Here is a 6,000-nt window from a genome sequence, read left to right as displayed (position 1 = left end):
ACACCAAAAGGAACTGTTACACCCCGGCAAGGCGGGAGAAGCCCGCTTCCCGTTTATCCCGGCCCCACCATGTGTTCCCCTCGGCCAGCCCCGTCCTAATCAACGGGACCCTCTTTTAAGAGGAGGACTCCCTCTGCGGCGACCCCCGGCTCTGCCCCCCCGCCGGGCGGGACCCGCAGCCGGTCCCTGCCCGGTCCCCGCAGGGGTGCCTGGCACGGGCTCCTGCTCCTCCCGGCCCGCTCGGCTCAGCCTCCTGGCCAGATTTTTCACCCTCCCCCCTCTCTGCCCATTCACATCTTATGTATTTTGGTGGATCCTCCCCCCTTCCCCTGTCTTTATTCCGGGGGGGAAAGGGGGGCGGAATTTTCCAGCTTCCTTTGCTGCTTTTCCCTCTTCTCTGGGCTTGCCCCTCTCCCCCTTTCCCTCCGCTTCCTGGGCCCTCACCCCCCACCCCCCAGCCGGCGTTTGTTTGTCCCGGTGCCGGGACGATCATCGCGGTGTATGAAGTTCTAACTGGTTTGTGTCAGGCAGCTCTCTCTAAGCAGCCTGGCGTGACGGATTAAACATCAACTAGTTAAATAAAAATTAATATCAACTGCCTCCTAACTTCTAATGTCATGTTGTTTATAACTAATGAACTGATTAGGGGATAAACACATCAGGAAGACATTTCTGCTTCCCTGCTCTTTCGAGAGAGATTTGCAGAATTCGAAGTAAATCTCCCAGAGTCCCTCCTGGGTTTTTCCCACACGGGTTTGGGAGGGAGGAGGGGGATTCCGTGGGGTTTCTCGGGGTTAGGTGGGAGGAAGCCGGTGAGCGTCTGAGGGTCAGCTGGACTTATTCAAACATCTCCCCGTGGAAGCAGGTTTCCAAGCGGCAGCAGCAGGGCTCGGGCTGCAGCGGGGCGAGGAGCCGCTCCAGACAGATCCGGCGGCTGCTGCAGAGCGGGCTGGAGACCACGTCTTAGAAAAATACTCCTTGCTGCCATTATTGACTCTTGCGGTCCCATTTTAATATTTAAAATTAAACTTTTTTTTTTTCTTCCCTTGCTTGAAGCGACAATCGATGATTTTTAAGTGTTATAAAGGAAAGCGCTCCCTCCACCTTCTTTATTTTCGCAATGTTCCTCTTGTCTGGGGCATCCTTTTCGCCAGTCCGCGTTGTTAACATTTTCCTAAACACTTTAGAAAAACCAGCACATGCCCAACAAACCCCCCAACAGCCTCATCTTGGAGAGGTCCCAAGCTTTTAAATACTGTTTGCCCAGCACCGCCGGCTCTGACAAGACAATAATAACAGGGGAAGGTTTTTAAAACCAATTTAGCAAATGCAGAAATGTAATTTTAATGAAGAATCGATAGCAGAATGGTTCATTTTTCCTGGGACTCCTTGTTGGAGCTGAGAGAGACTTTCAATCAATGGGGAGATGGAAGAGGGGGGTTAGAAAGAGAGAAAGAAAAATATTCGCTCAGTGATGTCTTTAGCACTGGGAATTTTTCTTCTTTTCTTTGGAGCTTTGTTTTATGTATTTTTTTTTGTCACAAAGCCTTTACCAAAACGCGCCCGTAGAAGCGAGGAAGAGACGAGTGAACAGATAAATGGATGGGCAGATAGATAATCTTGCAGAAGCACAAAGCCAGGCGCTCACAGGGCAGACTTCACAGGACTGCCCCCCGCCGCCTCAAAAGTAAACGCCAGAGTCCCCGGCCTCACCATCCCACCCGGAGGCTGCCGGGTCCCGGCGGCTGCGAACCCCCCCAGGGTATCCCCCCCCGCCCCGGCCCGCTTCCCCCGCAGCAAGAGCCCACCGCCTCCCTTTTCAACTTGGAGGAAGTTCCTCCTCTGTCCCGCGTCCCCCCTCTCCGAGCACATTTTTATGGTAATAAGACAACAAATTAATCTGCTGTTGCAACAAGACTTCCCTACAGGTAGCCAGTTTGCGGGAGGGGGCAAGGGGAAGCAGAATCAAAGTCCAGACGCTGCCCCCCCCGCCAAGACCCCCCCTCCCCAGCCCCCTTCCTCCCCGACTGCACAGCCCTGTACACTGGAGCAGGTGAGTCCCTCTCCACTTTTATAAGCAGCATTTGCTTTGCAAACGCGCTGCATTTGCTTTGATTGTTATTTATTTTCCCCTCCTTTTAGCCTGTCCCGGCTCAGTAGAGCGGCGTTTCTTTCTCTGTGGCTGGCTATTTTTTTTTTTTTTTTTTTTGGTGGTGGTAGTGCTCTGGTGTGTGTGTGTTGTTATCTAAACCGTTTAGTTTTGGGTGGTTGCGCCTAGATCTCGAAAGTCAGCGGGGGAAAGCAAGACACCCAAGCGGGGAGGAGAGAAGCGAAGAAAAGGCCGCGGTGGATCTGCTGGTTTGCAGCCGTCCCGGGGAGACGGGCCATTAGGCAGCGGAGCCATGGCTCAGAGCTCAGGGAGAGCAGGTAAGGGGGGCGGGGGGCGCTGAATATTCAGCAGGGAGGGATGAGACCGTCACCCCCAACTCCCTCCTTTGGCAGGAGGCAGCCTGCTTTTGCTCTCCTCCATACACACCCTCCTCGCCTCGCCAGATTCCCCTCTCTAACACTTGCCATCTCACCTGCTAAATAGCCCCCTTCCTAACGGGTGCCTCCTCCAGCCTCCCTCGAAGGGCCGGGCCCCACCGTGGTCACCGTGCGAGCTTCGCAGGGACCCTCAGCGGAGCCTCCAGACGAGAGCGGGAGCTGGCCCGAGACCCGGGCCCCTGTCCCCGCCGCCCCGGCCGCTCTACCTCGCCGCCCCCCGCCGCCCGGCCCGGCCGCGCAAGCCGCCGCCACCCGCCCTCAGCCTGATTCACGCTCCGGTTTTGGCGATTTGCCCCATCCCCGGAGCTCCCTCCCGTCAGTGGAGAGTTCAGGGGATCGCCTAAACTCTTCTCCCACCGCCTCCCTCCCCACCCCGAGGAGTTTTGCTCGCTCCGATGGCTCCTTCGCTCCCCGCCCCGCTGCGGGGCTCTCTGGCAGCCCTCGCCTGGCTAGTCTCGGCGGGGCCAGGGCCGCGCCGGGGGCTCTGCGCCCCGAGCCCTGCCCGCCGGCGGCCGGGGCTCCGGCTCGACCCCCTCTCCCCGTCGTCAATTTTATGATTTGCAAACAAAGCTTCAAACGAACCCCGCCGGAGAGGACAGGTTTGGTTTTCCGCGGCACTGCCGCTCGCGGTATAAAAGCACAATTACGCGGTTTGGTTCTCTCAAATTACGTATAGAAACGGAGCTTTTAATTTGGGGATTTCGAGGGACAAAACGCACACGGAGGCTTAAAATGCAAGCCTCGCCGAGTGTCAGGACAGAGCGGTGCTGCTGCCAAGCGCTTGCTGAAGGGAAGGCTTGGAAATAAAGGCTCCGGCGGCTCTGGGCACCCGGCTTGCAGCTCTGGTTATCCTTTGTCAGCTCTGGCGGAGTAACAGGGAGAAATATTCCCGATCTAGAGGTGATTGAGGTGCACAACTAGGGACACACAGGGGAGTCAAGTGAAAACACCCGCCCCTCAGAAAAACACTTCTCTTTTCTGTGGATACATTCCTCATATATAAATGCGTGTGCACCACCTCCGTAAATCTTAGTATTAAATACGTTGTGTGTGTAGGTGCATATACACACGTACACGTGTGAGAGTATATTTTCATCATCGAATCAATTAAATCTATTATATATGATGTATATAATACATATATATTACAAAGATTCAGCAAAGCATAAGGGAAAAATATAAAGGCAACGAAAAAGGCTTCCTAAAAGAAAAAGGCACAGCGGCTTTTTTTTCACTGTTCTGCACCAAAAAATCTTCTAAGTAGAAACTGAAAAAAAAACATCACAAAGTTTGCAACCCCCTCTGTTCCTTTTCCCTTCTGTGTTTTTAAGGATCTGCCGAAGTCCCTTTGCATCTGAGGTTTAAATAGGGAGATCAATAGAAAACAGTTGTAATGATCTAATTAATTATGGCAAAATTAAAAGCGAGTAGAAAATCAATCTCTGATGGTGTTGAAGATGGAATTAAATTGATAGTCCATCTGTTCACCTCCTAGACCGTATAAATATGCAACCCAAGGACGGAGCTAATGGGATCAAGCTGCCTGGGAGACTCTCTCAATCTCTCTCTCTTCTTTTCACTTGGTTCCTCCCGAAGTTGGGCCCTCAAGCCCCGGCCGCCCGTGCCCCCCTCGCAGAGCCGTGTTTGCCCAGCGCTGCCCCACTCGCTCAGACACGCACAAGGCGCTTGTGCCGAGCCGCCTAGACCTCCAGCGGCAGCCGCAGATCCGAGAGTAAAACCCGTGTGGCTGGGGTTGGGGGGAAGAAGAGGCTGAGGAGACAGCGTTCAGTGACAGCGTGTTCCCTCTCGTGCTGGGTTTAAATCAAGCGGACAGGCTTGATGATGATGATGATGATGGCTACGGAGCAGTTTGAAGATGCTCTCCGTCCCTCCAAGCATCTTTTTCACATCGCTCGGGGTTTCAGAAGGCAGGGAGGCGACACCTTGCATTAGTTTTGTTTGTCGGGTTTTTCTGAGTCTGGGAAACTCTAAGGGCAGAGACCCAATGGGAGGACCCCGGTGCCACCTTGTCCCGTAGTCGGCCCCGGGCTTCCTCGGCGAGCGCCTACCCTCCGCGCTGGTGTTCGTCTGAACAACCAGTAAGAAGAAAGGAGAATCTGTGTAATTGCTAAATTAGAGGGAGACCACGGAATCCCTGTATTTTACCGTTAAGAACTACAAAAATAGTAATAATGAAATCCCCTTTCCCCCCCAGTTCCCGCTGGTCTGCAGGTGCAGGGTGCTCGCCAGCAGCAGAGAGCCAGGAGGAGCTGTCAGGCTGGAGGAGTATCCCCACCCCCGGTCCCTTTTTAATTGTGAAAACTGAAAGCTGGGTGCTGCGGTTCCCTAGAAAACAACCGAACAAGCTCATGATAGTTCCTGCCGGGGTTAGGGCTGCATGGGGCGGGACGGAGTGTGGGGAGGGGGTTGTCGTTTAGAGCGAAGCTTAAATATAAATCAGCTAAGACCCGGGTCCCAGGCCCGGCTCTAACCGCGTGTGCTCACCCCCACCGCCGCGCCGTGCCGTGCCGTGCCTCTGGCACGACCATATCTCACCAGGTTGTGTTAGTTTACCTCTGCCAGAGCCTGAGAGCCGACGGGGAGAGTCCCGCCGGCTTCGCCTGCCGCCCCAGAGCCGAGGCTGGAGCCAGTCCCGGAGCCCAGCGCAGGGCCGGAGGAGGAGGAAAGGGGGGGGCCGGGCCGGACGATGCCAGCGGGGACTTCCCTGCCAAAGTTTACTTTCCCTTCACACTTCCCCATCCGGCCAGAAAGAGTGCCCGGGGGGGAGAAGCCTACAGCACCAATCGGATTTATTAATTGATGTATTGAGAAGGATTGATTGACATCTCCTAATGGAAATTACAGCCCCGCTTTCCTGCTGCACGCTGTCCTCCCGGCTATCCCTTCATAAATAAACCCTTGAGGCGAAAGGTAGATTTTAATTTAAAGTGCCCCCGTCCTCAATTTCACAGATTAGATACATTTTAAACACAGACACACATATTGCAAATTAGAAGCTAATTTAATTATAAATCAAAACTGGGCATAAATCTGCACTCACCACAAAGGATCCATTTAGCAGAATGCAACCACCTCCCCTAACCCTGGAAAACTGCCTTGCAGAAATAACACTGTACATACACATTGCCAAAGTTATGGATTGTGCACAGTTCAAAGAGATCCACGTGAGATATTTTTTCCCCACGCTGGGGGAGGGGTATAGCCCCGCGTGTCAGAAATTATCCGATCACATGGTGACAATTCCTCTTTCTCCCAGAGAAAGGCATTCTCCGACAAATAAAAGTTTGCATAGATGTAGAAGGTTGTAATTCTGAACTTACAGGCTGGGAGGGAGTCGGAAGCGGCAGATTTTTGAAGTCCGGCAGGTCAGGATCAACAAACACGCTCCCACACAAGCACGCACACGCACACACACACGCACCCACAGAGCCG

The sequence above is a fragment of the Melopsittacus undulatus genome, chromosome 4, assembly GCF_012275295.1.
Source record: "Melopsittacus undulatus isolate bMelUnd1 chromosome 4, bMelUnd1.mat.Z, whole genome shotgun sequence".
Taxonomy (NCBI): domain Eukaryota; kingdom Metazoa; phylum Chordata; class Aves; order Psittaciformes; family Psittaculidae; genus Melopsittacus; species Melopsittacus undulatus.
Note: the sequence above shows the minus strand (reverse complement) of the source record.